Source organism: Pogona vitticeps, chromosome 4 (genome assembly GCF_051106095.1).
Source record: "Pogona vitticeps strain Pit_001003342236 chromosome 4, PviZW2.1, whole genome shotgun sequence".
Classification (NCBI taxonomy): domain Eukaryota; kingdom Metazoa; phylum Chordata; class Lepidosauria; order Squamata; family Agamidae; genus Pogona; species Pogona vitticeps.
In genome coordinates this window covers 145,966,154-145,982,500 of record NC_135786.1, presented here as the reverse complement: position 1 = coordinate 145,982,500, position 16,347 = coordinate 145,966,154, and the positions used below count along the sequence as shown (strand labels likewise).

The following is a 16,347-nucleotide window of genomic DNA, read 5'->3' as shown; positions in this document are numbered from 1 at the left end:
CAAACACCAGCAGATCTTCAACAAAAAAGAAGTCTAAAACTCAACAAAGCCTGGCTTCCAGCACTGAAAAAAGACAGTGCTGCAAAAAGGTCAACAAACCCATCCACAAGGACCAGTGATCACTGCACACAAAAGACTAGCTAACAACACCCATCAATCACAGTGATAGATCATCTCCCCCATTATCACAACAATACACTTATAACAAAAAACACCCTGATCACCATAATCACCCGATCTCCTGAGAAGGACAAAAAGCTGATCCCACAGGTACAAATAGTCAACTATCCCACATACTACACCAGAAGACAGAGTTCTAACTCCTGTCCTCTGAAGATGTAGGCCACATAGACCGGTGAAACCTTAGGAAGAAAAACCTCCAGAACAGCCCAAAAAACCTACAACAACCATCGAGTCCGGTCGTGAAAGCCTTCGAGAATACATATTATTTCATTTCTTTTTGGTGTTTTTCATAAAACAATTCTTGATTTTCATACTATAAGTCTTGAAGGCAGATAATGTCCAATTTTAATTTCTGTATCTATTCGTAAATTCTTTTACGTATTTGGGTTGAGTTTAAACCATTTACATTAGCTAAAAACATTCTGAGTTGTTTATCTCTTTTTCTAATAGATCTTGATCTGTTCGTTTTGCACAAATTTCAGCAACCTTCGTGAGAAAATAATACTGCTTCTTGTCTCATTCTGACTTAGAGGATAGAAACTCGCTGGGCTTGATAATTCCTTGCTGCAATGTCTTGTTGAGTTACAATGGCAGTTTTCATTTTGTAAAACAATCAGCCAGCTACTCAATGCCTGCTGTGCAGGTACTTGCTTTGCTTCTCAAAAATGAAATGACACAAGTTTTACACAGTGGTGATTCATGAAAATTGCAGAGACCCTTATGAGAAAAAAACAACACTCCTTATCTTAGTCTTACCTGAAGGCAAATACTTCTGCAGGGTTTGAAAATTGCACTCTGGGGTCTCTTGTTGTGTTAAGACAAACCTGTGTGGATGAGAACAGGGAATTTAGCACATATGCATCACATCCCCAGCATTTCCTCTGTGCTTTAAATCGGGAATTTCAAAAATCAGAATCAGCTCGGACTGGCTGCTAATTTCATGTCACATCACAGGATTGAAATCACAAGAGCCACCAAACCAAGAAAACAACAACAAATTGAAGAGGAAAAACAGCCACCCACAAAGTATTTCTGCCATACAGCAAAGGGGTCACAGACTGCATGGGCAAACTTTTGAAAAAACACAACCTACAAACAGTATTCAAGCCCACCACAAAAATATGACAAATATTACGGTCAGCAAAGGACAAAAGGGACCGCTCACCACTGCAGGAGTATACTGGATATCTTGCAGTTGTGGCCGGGTATATATTGGAACCACAAAACACAGCATCCACACCAGAATCAAAGAACATGAGAGGCACTGCAGACTAAGCAACCAGAAAAATCGGCAGTAGCTGAACATGCCTTTTAAAAAGCTGGACATGAAATTCTATTTCAAAATACTGAAGTCCTGGGCAACACCAGCAATCATAACATTAGACTGCACAGGGAAGCTGTTGAAAGCCACAAACACCAGCAGAGCTTCAACAAAAAAAGAAAAAAGTTTAAAACTCAACAAAGCCTGGCTTCCAGCACTGAAAAATACAACCTGCTAGAGGTTGACAAACTCTACCCAGCTACAAGGACCGGTGATCACTGCACACAAAAGACCAGCTAACGGCACCCATCAATCACAGTGACATGTAATCTCTCCCTTTTATCACAACAATATACCCACAACAAAAAACATACTGACCAGCACAAACACCCGTCTCCTGAAAAGGACAAAAGCTGATCCCACAGCTATAAATAGGAAGAACAAACTTCAGAACATGGCCAAAGAACCCGAAAAACCCACAACAATCATTCATGTCACCAATGAAATAAAATCATCAGGAAAAGGAATCTTGATCTGATTATACAATCATACCAGCAATCTGTGTTACATTGGAGTTTAACTAATGGCCATTTGTGTGTTGATTAAATGGCAATTTGAAAGGGAATTCTGGTGCACCTGGGCAATCTCAAGATTGTTTTCTGGATTATTAGTTCAGTGTTGCTGTTTAGTCATTAAGTTGTCTCTGACTCTTTGTGACCCCATGGACAAAAGCACACCAGGCCCTTCTGTCTTCCACTGCCTCCCAGAGTTTGGTCAAATTCATGTTGGTAGCTTCAATGACACTATCCAACCATCTCATCCTCTGTCACCCACCGCCATCTAGAAAGACAGCAGCCAGGCTTCCCATCCAGGAGCCATGCCTCCTATCTCTGCAGCTGCACATGTGCCCCCCTCTTAACTGAGAGGGGAGACATGCACAGAGCCCACCTCCATGGCCAGCTGCACAGAAGCCCCCAGTGGCCTGATAGGCCAGCTGCTAAAGCCTATCAGGCCACCAGGGAGCTTCCATGCATGTTCCCACCTCTCAGCTGAAAGGTAGGAACATGTGCACAGGCCTCCTGGTGGCCAGTTGCCTTAAAAATATTTATAAACTAACAACTTTATTCGTGGTATGTTTGGGAAAAATTCATAACTTTGTGGTTTGTGGACTTCCAATGAACCACCATTTGACAATTTGTGCCTATCTCTAATACTGTATAATAATCTGAATTAATTATCTAATACACAATCATTTCATGTTGTCTGCTGGATATTTGTGTTTTTATTGAAAATATTAGTTCTAAGTTTGAGGAGCTGTTGTTGACCTTTGTCATTTTTGACATGTCTCTCACATTCTCCCCATATTTCACTTTTTGTTGTTATTGTTATATAGCTACTGTATCTCTGTTGCATATGGTGTTGTGTAATTCTCGTAGGCCTTGTGTTTAATCTCAGACTTGAGGAAAGATATTACTGTGATAGGTAGAACTAATTTTTAAATAAAGAAATGTTCTGAAAATCTGGTATATAACAGCAGCTTATTGGCTTTTTATAAGCCTCAGGCATAACGTATTCCTCTGTTTTCTACAGGGAGCCCTTCAAACCAGCCAGCTTTATCACACGCATGGGAAAATAAACTAGCCGAGTGGTCAGGTAATATGAATCTTGGGGGTTTCATGAGAAGTGAAATACAATATTTGTATCACTGTTCAGTTTGCAGTTATACATATAACCCATGGAGGGTTAGGTTTCTTTTACTTTTCATTTCTGTGCTTCCTTCTTTAATATCTAAATTTTACGTTTCTTCAGGTTATACCCTATTTTCCCCAAAATAAGACCTAACCTGAAAATAAGCCTTAGTATGATTTTTCAGGATGCTCGTAATATAAGCCCTATCCTAAAAATAAGCCGTAGTTAAGTGAAACCCTGCCCTCCACCATTGTGCAGCATTGCGCAGCAACCAGAAGATGACATGACTATAAAATAAAACATATCCTGAAAATAAGCCCTATTGCATTTTTTGGGAACAAAAAGTAGTATAAGACCCTGTCTTATTTTCGGGAAAACACGGCAACATAAAAATACAACACATTCTTTTTCCCTACCCCCTATATATACAGTGGTACCTCGCAAGATGATTTTAATTCATTCTGCGAAAATCGTCGTCTTGTGAAAAAAATTGTCTTGCGAGGTTCCCTATGCATTGGTCTCAAAAAAAAAAAATCTTGCGAAGCATCGGTCTCAAAAAAAGTCTTGTGAAGCACGGTCATAGAAAAAATGTCTTGTGAGGCACTACAGTGATAGCAAAAACCAATTGTCTTGTGGGTTTTTCGTACTGCGAGGCAACCGTCTAGTGAGGCACCACTGTACATGCTAGTATACTAGATCTCATAGTACATGTTACTATATCATGTCTCATACTAACACAAATAATCCTATACACATGCTGAATGAGACCATGCAGGGGATGTTGTAGCCCTAGTCATGCTTTCATCAACCCTCTTGGGCTCATGGCTGACTAGCAGAGTAACATAGGGTCAAGCTATAGTTTTTAGTGTTTGTGATTGTGTTCCCCAACTGGTTCGTGATAGCTCTAGAAGTATATTGTTCCTTGTGGACTTTTTGCTTTCTACTTTGGCAGTGTTTCTTACAGGTCAGTGTATGATCCAAAGTAACATCTGGTTTGCGGGGGTGGGAACAGAACAGTGGTCTAGCAGGATACCCTCACAGTTAACCACAATTGATCAAGGTGCCTACTTGGCATCTTGAGTTGGACTCAAATTAATTTCTCTCATAACACATCAAGTTCTTCTAATGAATTTCTTAATAGAGGATCTACTACCAGCAAGTAGGCTGAATGGCCAGCAAATGTGGGATTGTCAGCCTAAGCAAAACTTTTAGTGCATTGAGGAAGTAGTTGATCAGTGGTGTGGATGTTAAACGAAACAAGAGCCACTATACTGCCCTAGAGTAGACCGAACATACTGTTTTTAGTTTTTAAATATTACAGGGGTTTTTTTGTTATGTAAGCCACCTTGGGTCCTTTTTTAAGGAGAAAGGTAGGGTATGTATGTATGTATGTATGTATGTATGTATGTATGTATGTATGTATGTATGTATGTATGTATGTATAAATAAATAAATAAATAAATAAATAAATAAATAAATAAATAAATAAATAAATAAATAAATAAGTCTTCCTTGAGCTCTGTTGTTTTTGAAAGTTGATGACAAATCTCAGATTTTGCAAAAGAGTTTCTATTAATGTATCATCCTTGGCTACATTACAGAATTTTTGTAGTACTTGATAATGAATTATGTCATAAAGTTGTCGGAGAAGTCAAAAACAACTACTGTGGTGATGTTTCTGGTTTCAAAGCTATCCCCAATGTCTTATGTTAAATATAGGATTTGTGCTGTTGTTACGCCATTGCTTTTAAATCATTTAACTGGTTTTAAATACTTTCACATTTTGTTAATTGTGAACTTGTTTTAGTTTGCTAATGCTGTTTTACTAGTGCACATTTCACTGTTCAATTCACTGTACTCTGCAAATAAAACATACATGTTTTATTTAAGACGTACTTGATACCAAAATGCTTTTATAGTAAAGGTCTAAGTAACTCATCTAGTTGTTGGGGTTGCAACTTGTCCAATGGGTCTCTTAAATACATTCTTTGGTCATGTACCATTGTAGGTTCTTTGGGGGAGGAAATATAAGTTGCATTAATTTTATAATGGATTGTTGTCTGACTTTAATGGATGCCTAGGTGCTTTTAAATTATTTTTCTGGAAATTAACTTCCTGCTAAGTGAAAGTTGGATTCTCTATGTCCTAAGGTAAAGGTTCCCCTTGACATTTGGTCCAGTCATGTCTGACTCTAGGGGGCACTGTTCATCCCCATCTCCAAGCCGTAGAGCCAGCATTTGTCCATAGACAGTTTCCGTGGCCATGTGGCCAGCTTGACTAGACATGGAACACCATTACTTTCCCACCGTGGTGGTACCTATTTATCTACTCACATTTACATGCTTTCGAACTGCTAGGTTGGCAGGGGCTGGGACAAGCAATGGGACCTCACTCCGTTACGTGGATTCGATCTTACAACTGCTGGTCTTCTGGCTCTAAAAAAAATGTTATGACACTGGAAAGATAAAAGCCTACCTGATGTTATTCAGTAGATCAATGACTTTACAACTCGATCAACAGATGAATGCATGGCATAGAGATGACAATTTTGCATAGATATTTTTTAGGTATTTGGAAGCCTGCGGTAGAGGTTTATGCATTTTTTTTATCACTATTGCCTTTTCACCTTCATTTATGTGACTTTTGGGGCTGTTTTCTTTCTTTCTTTCCTTCTTTCTTTCTTTAAAAAAAGAAAAGTTACTCTGAGAACCTTCCAATGTACAATGAAGCTTTTCTGATCCAGCCCTACCTGGGAATTCTTGTCGCTTCAATGAGTGAAGCTTTTACAAGGACTGCCACAGTACTGAAGACTGTTGTGCAATGCCATAGCATAATTGCATCCCTTAGGAGCTAAGGCTCTACACATGGAGGAAGGGTGCTATGAATTACTACTTGAAGAATCACTTGCTCCTCATTAGTTTTATGTGCCTGTGCAAATATACCATTCCCTTTCCCCTCCCCCCCCCAAAAAAATAATAGACTGGTGCAGAGTGGGTGGGATGGAATCTAAGATAAGGTACACAGAACAAAGATTCCCATATGCTTCTCTGTCTAATTTTTATTAAGTAGTTAAGATGGGATTTTCAGATTTTCTGGACTACCATAATTCTCCATTCTGAAAGTTTAACCTGCCTAACAGGCACCTTACAAATACCGGAACATGATGCACCAGGGAGAAAGGCTTCAATAAGGAGGCTTTGTGGCTTAACTAGACCAAGCTCCCTGTTGTTGTTCCAGTGCTAGCAAAGAGCTTCATTTCTGGGCCAGAAGCTTGAGCAAAGCTTAGCCTCAAAGCCTTCTAATTTAGGCCTTTTTCCCAAGTGCATCACATTCATGTATTTGTAAGATGCCTGTAAGGTGGGTCAAACTCCCAGAATTGAGAGTTATAGTGTTTCTAGTCCAGAAAATCCCATCCCTATTGAACTGTAGAATACATACTATATATTTATTAATTCTGACCATTTTGTTGAAAGGATGGATGATACTACAATGGAAAGGATGAGAATGCCCGATTTTGGTACAGGAGATTTTGTTCAATGGAAGCAAACATGACCGAATGTCTAGTTTATTATTCTATTTTCTTCTCACAGCATAATTGTTCTGCTTCACACAAAAACTATCAAACTGTTTTGAGCCCACCCTGCCCTTTAGGCAAGTCTGTGAGCAAAAGGCAAACATCTAACAGCTCTTAACACAGAACAAAATTGCAGTCTTCACGTGTGGTTTTGTGGCTTAGGCACCAAACCCAAAGTTGAAGTCAGACCATTGAACTCAGAGGAGCTTACTTGTGAACAGACATTCGTACGATTGCATAATCAAGTGGTTCGAGCAATCAGGCCAACAAAGTCATTTTTTTAAACCTTATGCTAAGTTTATCTTTATGTTACTAATATACCAGTACATCAGCAAAGAACTGTTCTCACAGGCATGTTAAAAGCTGATTGAAGTGCTACCCACTCTGCCATATGCAACATCTGTACCACTCAACTGTTTGCCAGGAGCTTGGCGGTCCCCACCAGTTATTGCAGGTTTACTGAGGTAAATACTGTGTAGTATTTCAAATGCTCTGAAATGCTACATAAAATCTAACTTGCATTATGCTCACTCTTCTTCTAAAAAGTCAGTGCAGTGTAGTGATTAGGCTTGTTAGACTAAAACAAGGCAGACCCAAGTCTGAATACCCACAGATGTATGAATCTTTATGACTTCATCAGCAAGCCACTATATTCTTGTTCTGATCTGCTGAAAGACTAATAGCTTTTCCCACACTTTCCTCATCATTTGTTTCCCCTTTCCTGTTGTATCTCTTTAGAGTATAAGACTCTAGGTAGGAACTGTGCTTTTTTAAAAAAAAAATGATATATGTAAGCCACTCGAAGAGCCTTTTCAAGTGAGGTGTAGAAAATAAATGCATACATACAGAGGTGCATGGAAGCTCTACACACAGACAAATTCCTAGTTCCATCTACCACCTTGCTTCATCATTACTTCAACCTAGCCCCTTTTCATCATCATGCCCATTGCCCACCACTTCGATAGGAAAACTGTGTGCAGAAAGAGTCCACATCAACAGAGAAAGATTTCCCTTAAACTCAGTCCCTTCCATGTGCAGATGGTGGTAAGAACAGGTATGAAACTAACCTGCCTATCCCTTTTGCCTCCTGTAGAGTTTCTATGCCATCAGAATGTCTGAATTCTAGGTCTTATCCCTCTACCAAAGCTACTGCACAAAGCTTTTTTTGGAATTAACATGAGGGCAAGGGAGATCAATGTACATTAGCCATTAGAAGAGAAGTAAGTACCATATTTTTCCGTTTACAAGATGACCCAAAGTATAAGATGAACCCCCTTTTTCTAACCTCAAATTAAAAAAAAGCAGGGATCAAAGGGCTCCCTTTTTGCTAAGCCCCATGCCTTGGCAAAAGGCAAGGAAAGCGGCTGTCAAAGTGACTGCCGCTTTTCATCTCCTTTTGAAAAGCTTAGTTTCTCAACTAGCAAAAAAGGAAGAGAAGCCATTGCTCCCTTTCCTTTGCTATGGAGGCAGGAAGAGGAGACCCTCAGTCTTGCTGGAGGTGGTGATCAGACGGGTGGGAGGAGACAGCAGCACGGAGGTACCAGAGCACGTGTGAATGCTCCTTCGCCTATGCCTCCTGCTGTCTTCGCCCCTGGAGGGGATGGAGGGGACAAAGCAGAGACTGAGCTGAACCCTTCAGTCTCACTGGAGGTGGTGATTGGGCGGGCGGGGGGGAGGCAGGCATCAAAAGGCACTGGAGCATGTGTGAATGCTCCTTCACCTCCGTCTCTGCCTCCTCCTCCTCCTCCTGCTGCTGCCTCAGCCATGGAGGGGACAAGCCGTGAGCTCTGAAAGAGGCAATTGGGTGACAGCGGCAGCAGCAAGAGGCACCTGAGCGCGTGCTCGGCTGCTTCCTTCCCTTTAAAAGACGACCCTCAATTTTTCCTCTAATTATTTTAGGAAAAAATGTTGTCTTGTAAATGGAAAAATACGGTATATATTTCTGTTAATAAGCACCTGCAATTTTTCTTTTATTTCTTATTATTTACTAAAAGATTATATTATTTTAATTTTTTTATTCTGCACAAACCTAAATCAAATGCATAGGCCTCTTCTGTTGTTGTTTAGTTGTTAAGTCGTGTCTGACTCTTCGTGACCCCATGGACCAGAGCACGCCAGGCCCTCCTGTCTTCCACTGCCTCCCAGACTTGGGTCAAACTCATGTTGGTAGCTTTGATGACACTGTCCAGCCATCTCATTCCCTGATGTCCCCTTCTCCTCTTGCCTTCATGCTTTCCCAACATCAGGGTCTTTTCCAGGGAGTCTTCTCTTCTCATGAGATGGCCAAAGAATTGGAGCCTCAGCTTTAGGATCTGTCCTTCCAGTGAGCAATCAGGGTTGATTTCCTTCAGAATGCCTAGGTTTGATCTCCTTGCAGTCCAAGGGACTCTCAAGAGTCTCCTCCAGGACCACAATTCAAAATCATTGATTCTTCGGCAGTCAGCCATCTTTATGGTACAGCTCTCACTTCCATACATCGCTACTGGAAAAACCATAGCTTTGACTATGCGGACCTTTGTCGGCAAGGTGATGTCTCTGCTTTTTAAGATGCTGTCTTGGTTTCTAAATGCAATCTAGGCCTCTTCTAGAAATATTTTATTTTAAATCTAAGAGATTCTTTTCTTCAGGTTACTGCCGAACTGAAAAATGCATGAATTGGTTTCGGATAGGCTTCCTGAATAGGAAGGCCTAAAAACAAGCCTTATATTCTCTTTGAAGTTTCCAGTGAAAGTTTTTGCTTTTCTGTTACTTTCTGAGATGCTCTTCCTTGTTTATTTTATTTTATTTGTTGTATTATACTTGTTTGTTTGATGGAGCAGGTATCAGGGTCTCTAATGATGCATTTCTTTTTTCTTGGCTGCAGCTTATTTTGAAATTTTTCAAATGAGTTAGAAATACTGTATGTTACAATGATCTTTGAATTTCTTTTTTCTAATGTTATGTTTCCCTAGTGTAATGCTATTTGAACATCATTGTGAATGTAGAAATCACAATAGTTTGCATCCTTCCTAGGCAATTTTGATAGCACCGAAATTTCAGTGGCATATGGGAGAACTGACAGATCTGGTGCTTTGTATGTTTGGGAACAAAGGCCTCGAGGTGAAAGGCAAGCTGTGAATTCCCAGAACTTCCAACACTACTCTAGTAATCAAGGAAGGAAATGCATTGTGATGGCTCCTCTGTTACCATGGTAACCTGTCTTTATAGCTATGAAGATAATTTTACGTTATGTTATTTGTGCTGTCAAGTAGGAAGCAACTTACAGCAATCCTAATAGGGTTTTCAAGGTGAGTGAGAAACTTAAGAAGTGGTTTTACCAGTTCCACCCACTCCATCATTTCCATGGGGCCAGGGAGATTCAAACCCAGATCTCCTGGATCCTAGTTCCACACTCTGTCCACAACACCACACTGGGTGCTCTGACATGAAAAGAATTGTGTAAATTAATCGAATTATGCTTCATCATTCTACAAGAAGGTTGTGAATGTACATTCACATAATTATTTTGACATTTCTCTAAGTCCCACCTGCATTCTGATCCCATCCTTGGTATGTGTCAAGTTGTGTTGTGATGTGTGAATTACCCCAGCTGACCTCCTATAAAGAAAAGGTCATTAGCAATTGTAAAAGGCCAATCTCCTAAGGATAATTAACATTCATGTTATTCTACCATTGTTATTCCTAACAGAGGTTTTTACTTTCTTTACAGAGCAAGGTTCAGTAGAATATACCTGTATATCAAAAAGGCTATCACCCCACTGTTAAATATCCATTGACTTTGTTTCCAACAAACCAGTCAACCATGATCTCTGTATTTTGATGCCATGTAATATCTCTGTCTTATTATGTCTGAAGAAGTGGAGTTGTCCACAAAAACTCACATTAACGTATAACAGTTAGTTTCTAAGGTGACACCATGTTTTGTCTTTTTTATTTGTTCTTTTTATTCTTATATATGTTTCAATCATTCTGTTTTTATTTATGATGCTTGTACAGACTAGCATGGCTACCTCTTCTACAAGCTAAGTTTTTTTTGGGGGGTGGGTTCTTCCTTTTTTCCCCTTTTTCTCAGAAGGGACTTTTTCAGGCCTTTTTATAAATACCGCATTTTTTTTGCAGTGTAAGCATTATCTTCATCAAAATATATTTTTGAATATTTTTGAATTGCATGACATTTTATCATTCAGAATTTTTTTAAATGGGCATGGGTTCATGGGTATTTGGTTCTTCCAAAATGCACAGCAAGGTCCATAATGCATGAGGTAAGCCCCCTTACACAACCTACAAACTGCCCTTGGAAAGTTATATCTTCATGTCAGGAAAGTGTCTCCTTAGAGAAGCCATTCCACTAGGGCAGTGGTCCCCAACCTTGGGCCTCCAGATGTTCTTGGACTTCAACTCCCAGAAATCCTGGCCAGCAGAGGTGGTGGTGAAGGCTTCTGGGAGTTGTAGTTGAAGAACATCTAAAGGCCCAAGGTTGGGGACCACTGCACTAGGGGAAGGAGTCAAACTGTAGTTCCTGATGTCCAACACCTTTTCTATAGATTGGGTGAGAGCTAAAGCATCTGTGATTGGGCAACTATGGGAAGGCTTCTGTCCCTAGATTTCCAATTACTATTTTATTTAAGCTTTAAACTCTTTAGCTGTATACTTTGAACCTTGCACACCAGCCTTACCAGGTAAGACACTCAAATAACAAAGAATAGCAAATATAGCCTTTGTGGCTAAGGCACATCCTTTAGGCACTCTCACCCTTTCCCTCAAGAATCACACTTGGGTAAAGTATAAAATATTTATTCAAAAAGAGTAAAACGTTATAAAACAAAAGAAATAAAAAAGATACAATTATACTGATTAAATGCTAAGCTTCTACGTATTAAGTAAGCTTCTGTAAGACTTTCTCATAAAACAATAAAATGATTAACTAGCTAGTAGTTTTACTATTTAATGACTAGACTATTCTAAGTCACCATGGCTAAAATATCCCAATCAGTCAACAAAGGTTTCAAACTTGTCGTCCATCTTCTACTTAACCCCCCCTTTCCATATAGTAACTTAAATCAAAGTATCTGCTTCATGATGGTATCCAATCAGCATACAGTCCTTTGTTCACAAGTCTACGACCAACCTGTCCACAGCTCCTGTCTCTCATTCCCAGGCTAGTAGGCCATTAGCAAGGAATGTTATGTCTATCAGTCTTGAGATGTGGCTTTGAGTCTTCTTACACAACAACACCTAGGCCTCTGGCCGAGACAAAATACCTGCAAGTCCTAGGAAAGAAGTACTACAAAACCTATATCCCCACACTTCAGTATGGCAACTGAGTGTAGGAGGGGGAGTGAAAATATCTCAGTCTCCTCCTGATTGATTAGAGTGTCTATTGCATGGGTGTCCCATTATCTGAGTTAAGTTGCTTCCCACCTCAAAATTCAGGTGGGGTGAGGTGACAATGGGATGGCTTTGGAACTGACAATCTAGTCCATTTCTGCATCTGGAAAGGAAAATGGTATCATTTTGTACTTTGCCTCGGACAGAAAAAATATTTATTGAGTCAAAAAGTTCTTTTAGCTGGAGCTTGTGACAAGTATGTTAGCAACATGTTCCTGCTTCCCTTTTTCCCCCACACAGCATCATAAAAGGATATGGGTCATGGAAGTTTACAGAATTATTAGATGAACTAACATCTCGAAGCAAGGAGAGCTCAAAAGGAAGCAAAGCAAAGCATGCTGCTTATATACCGCCCCATAGCACTTCAAGCACTCTCTGGGCGGTTTACAATTTAATTATGCAGGCTATACATTGCCCCCCCCCCCAGCGACCTCAGAAGGATAGAAGGCTGAGTCAACCTTGAGCCGGCTACCTGGGATTTGAACCCCTGGTCGTGAGCACAGTTTTAGCTGCAGTACAGCGGTTTAACCACTGCGCCACGGAAGTTAGAACGGAGGAAGTGTATCCTTCCAGCACTGGGGGTTCTGCAGGAACATGATTCCAATATAAGCTGAACTAGTCTGTACCTTGAAAACTAATGTGTGGTTTGGAACACAGCTGTACATCAAATTTCACACTTCTCTGAAATCCAGTAATAAGTTGCAACTAGAACACACCCATTTCTTTGGTGAGTCAACTTCTTTTTAAGTTCCATTGATTTCGTGGACCTACTGGATTTCAGTCAATATTCTGCTGAAAAAAATATTGTTTTATAAAGCATCTATTTAAAAAATACATTTAGGGATACATACTTTGTGATGAAACATGAATGTATGTCTCATATTACAGATCTTTGTGCAGTTTTTAAAAGTTACTGATTAATGCAGAAGTGGGGTAGTGACAGTGAATGTATATAAAAGTCAAGACAGCTTGGAAATAGACTGATTGATCAGTCCAGGCACTAATATATTTACAGAAATGAGAGGCCTTGGCACATGCACACACATGGGAAAGGATGCAGAAGATGAAGTAACCTATGCATTTTGCAGCTGAGTACATTTTTAAAATGCCATTCTATTGCAGTTAGCTTATTAAAAAAAACAAATGCACTAAATTTTCCTTCAGCAGAGTGCATGCTACATTGTAATTAAGACATTAATCAGAAACATTGTTTCTTTAACTATGTTGATTTTAAAACCTACATTATTAGCTCTCATTAATAGGAAGTGTGAACTGCATCCTTCTCAATAAAACATGAAAAATATCTGTTTGTATTTTGGTGCTGTTTTTGATGGCATATAGAAGTTCTGAAACACGGTGTTACTAGATGGCCCAGGTATCCCAGTTTAGACCAGTCTAGATGGTTCTAAAGAGGACTGCTTCGAGGTTTGGTATGTCATTAGGGGCAATCCTTGCATCCATGTGCAAGGATTGATCACAACACTCCTCAAATAACACTATTTATTTATTTATTTATTTATTTATTTATTTATTTATTTATCTATCTATCTATCTATCTATCTATCTATCTATCTATCTATCTATCTATCTATCTATCTATCTATCTATCTATCTATCTATCTATCTATCTATCTATTTACAAGATATTTTTTTAGCTGAACCATTACCAATGGTTTCTGAGCAGCGTACAACAATACTAAAACTCTAAAAACATTAAAAACATTAGAAATAGGCAATATTGTAATAATACCCTATATTAAAAATAGTCATTAAAACATTAATATTAATAAATCCTGCTGCTCCTATGGCCTGCTAAAGAATACTATTTAATTAAAATGCTGGCTAAACAGAAAGGTCTTTGCCTGGCGCTAAAAAGCCAAAAGTGTCAGAGCAGGTGGATCTCTATAGGGAGGGCATGATCTAGACCACTGGTTCTTAACCTCGGGTTACTCAGGAGTTTTGGACTGCAACTCCCAAAAGCCTTCACCACCAACTTTGCTGGCTGGGGTTTCTGGGAGTTGTAGTTCAAAAACATCCGAGTAACAAAGGTTAAGAACCACTGATCTAGACCAGCCATTCTCAATGGGAGCTGCTAAAAGGTCTATGGCAAAACAAAAACAAGTTGAGATTGTTCATCTAGACCAATTTTTTCCTTTTAATGGAGGAAAACAAACAAACGAAATCCTCCTCTGTGTTTTGCCTAAGCAGCTTAAAAATCTTGAGAAATGGCAAGCTTCCTTCCTGCTCATCTGAAGAGGGAAGGGGAGAGGAAATTTTACATTTCTTTCTAATTATTGCCAACTGACAGAGCACATCAGCATTGCTTTGAAAGGGCTTATTAAAATCCCTTTCCAACCATTGCTGATGTATTAGGAACAAATTTTAAAATGGAAAACTTCCTCTGTAGGCAAGCGACAAGCAAGGTTCCCATTTCTCAAGATTGTTAAGTGGCTTCAACAAAGGGACAGTCAACCAGCTGCTTTGCTCTGATCCTTGTGATCATACACGCTAGAACTGAAACAAAACAAAATGCTCCTGTGCGCGCGTGCACGCACATGCGCATGCACACACACACACACACACACACACACACACACACACACACACACACACACACACACAGCAGTAGCCTCTGACAGGGACCCAAAAAGTTGCAGATAAGCATTGATCAGGGCAGGCTGGTTTGTGATGAAATGGACATCATGTGATTGCTTGGAAAAGGAGCAAGCCAGCCTGCCCCCAACCAAACTGCAGGACAAATGCCTGTCTGATTGCATCCACAGTTAAATAATAATTATCTATAAAGATGAGCTCCAAAAATACATTCACATTCTAGCATGAACAAGTGGAATGCAGTATGGGTTATGGCGTTAAAGGCATGGGGCCATGAAAGTAGGAAATTTGATCAGGAAACTCCATCCCAGTGATATTTCAAAGTCAGGACCAGCCTTAATATTAGACTGCTGCAGATAATTGATTTTGGTGGCCATAAAACCACAACCAGTTTCATTATTTAAATTTGTTTTCACTTTGCTTTTACTCCCAGGAGTGGAAAGTAGATATTTTTGGTATTTTCTCCCCCAGGTGTCAAAATCCATTCACTCATCTTGGCATGTCTCATTCCTGACAGAAGGGGCCACCATTTGTTATTGAGACTCAGGAGGCAAAATATCTTTATCTGGCAATGCCCAAGAGCATTCTCTTCTATTAAATACATCATAGTTACCCATCTGTGGAAAAAGTAAAATACTTTTATGAGAAAATTGGCAAAACCTTCCATCCCAAAGCTCTGTCTGCCATTGGAAGTGGGTAAGAATGTCTTATCTGCCATTGTCTAATTGTCTGAGTGACAGTCAGCCATTTCCTACTCTAGCTTCTCATCCTTCAATGAGGTAACTTATTCTGCAGGGCTCATTTAAAATATGGAGTGTGGGAAGCTGCAGTGTGTTGCTGTGTAATAAGTAAAAACAAAATAAATCACCTTGGAACACGAAGGCAAATTTGGAGGGGAAAAAACTGGTGGAAATTGGAGGACAAATTATGGCACAGTACTAGCTTCACCTTTCTCCTGAGGCTGGATATAGCATGAACCATGTTCATGCCTGCCATGAGTCTTACAAGGACAGAGCTATATAATAAGCAGCTGCAGTAGAGAATCTGTTTACAACGACAACACAAAACTATAACATTTTGGAGGCTCAACCTTGAAGAAAGACAAGTACTGAGTCAGAATTTCTCAGAAGACATATTTCTGAGATACATACTGGGATTTTTCATTTTCTTACTCCCCTAGAAATAGAAATTATTTCCAAAGTGTTACCATCATTTTTCTGGTGGTTGCCTGCCTGTCTGTCCTCACCACCACTACAACACTCTATTGTAACACTAGCTGGAAGCTATTATGGAGGAAAGAAAATGGTGGCCAGTCTGCCAGTATGGTTGCTATTCTTGCCATTTCAGTGTGTCTGAATAAAGAACAGGGCTAAGCCCCATCTCTTGGAGAATTTCTCCTTGTCCTGGAGAAATTTAATGAAATGCTCTACTCATAGAAAGGGTGGAGAAATTCAAAAGGCCATTCGTGCATCACTATAGGATGGTTTTGTGCAGTTTACCAGAGGGGTAAAACAAAAGGCATTGATGATTGTGGTAAATAGGAAGTGGGCACATTTTGGGGAAATTGCTGAAAGCATCTTTGCCCAGTAAAATCTGCCATGGAGCCAGTTTGCAATAAAGAGACCAAAAGCTTGTAGGC

The 16,347-nt window shown here is 39.7% G+C and overlaps 1 protein-coding gene across 8 annotated transcripts in view; it reads left to right on the top strand.

Annotated features, from left to right (window-relative positions):
* The window catches only part of CDH18 (cadherin 18), a 787,224-nt gene that overhangs the window by 159,313 nt on the left and 611,564 nt on the right, over positions 1–16,347 (top strand). The window contains exon 1 of one of the 8 annotated variants that reach the window (XM_078391715.1): positions 3,040–3,097. The exons of the other annotated variants lie outside the window; for them this stretch is intronic. The gene's annotated coding sequence lies outside the window, so the exon portion shown is untranslated. Of the gene's footprint in view, positions 1–3,039; positions 3,098–16,347 lie in introns of those variants that run through there. 8 annotated transcript variants of the gene reach the window in all.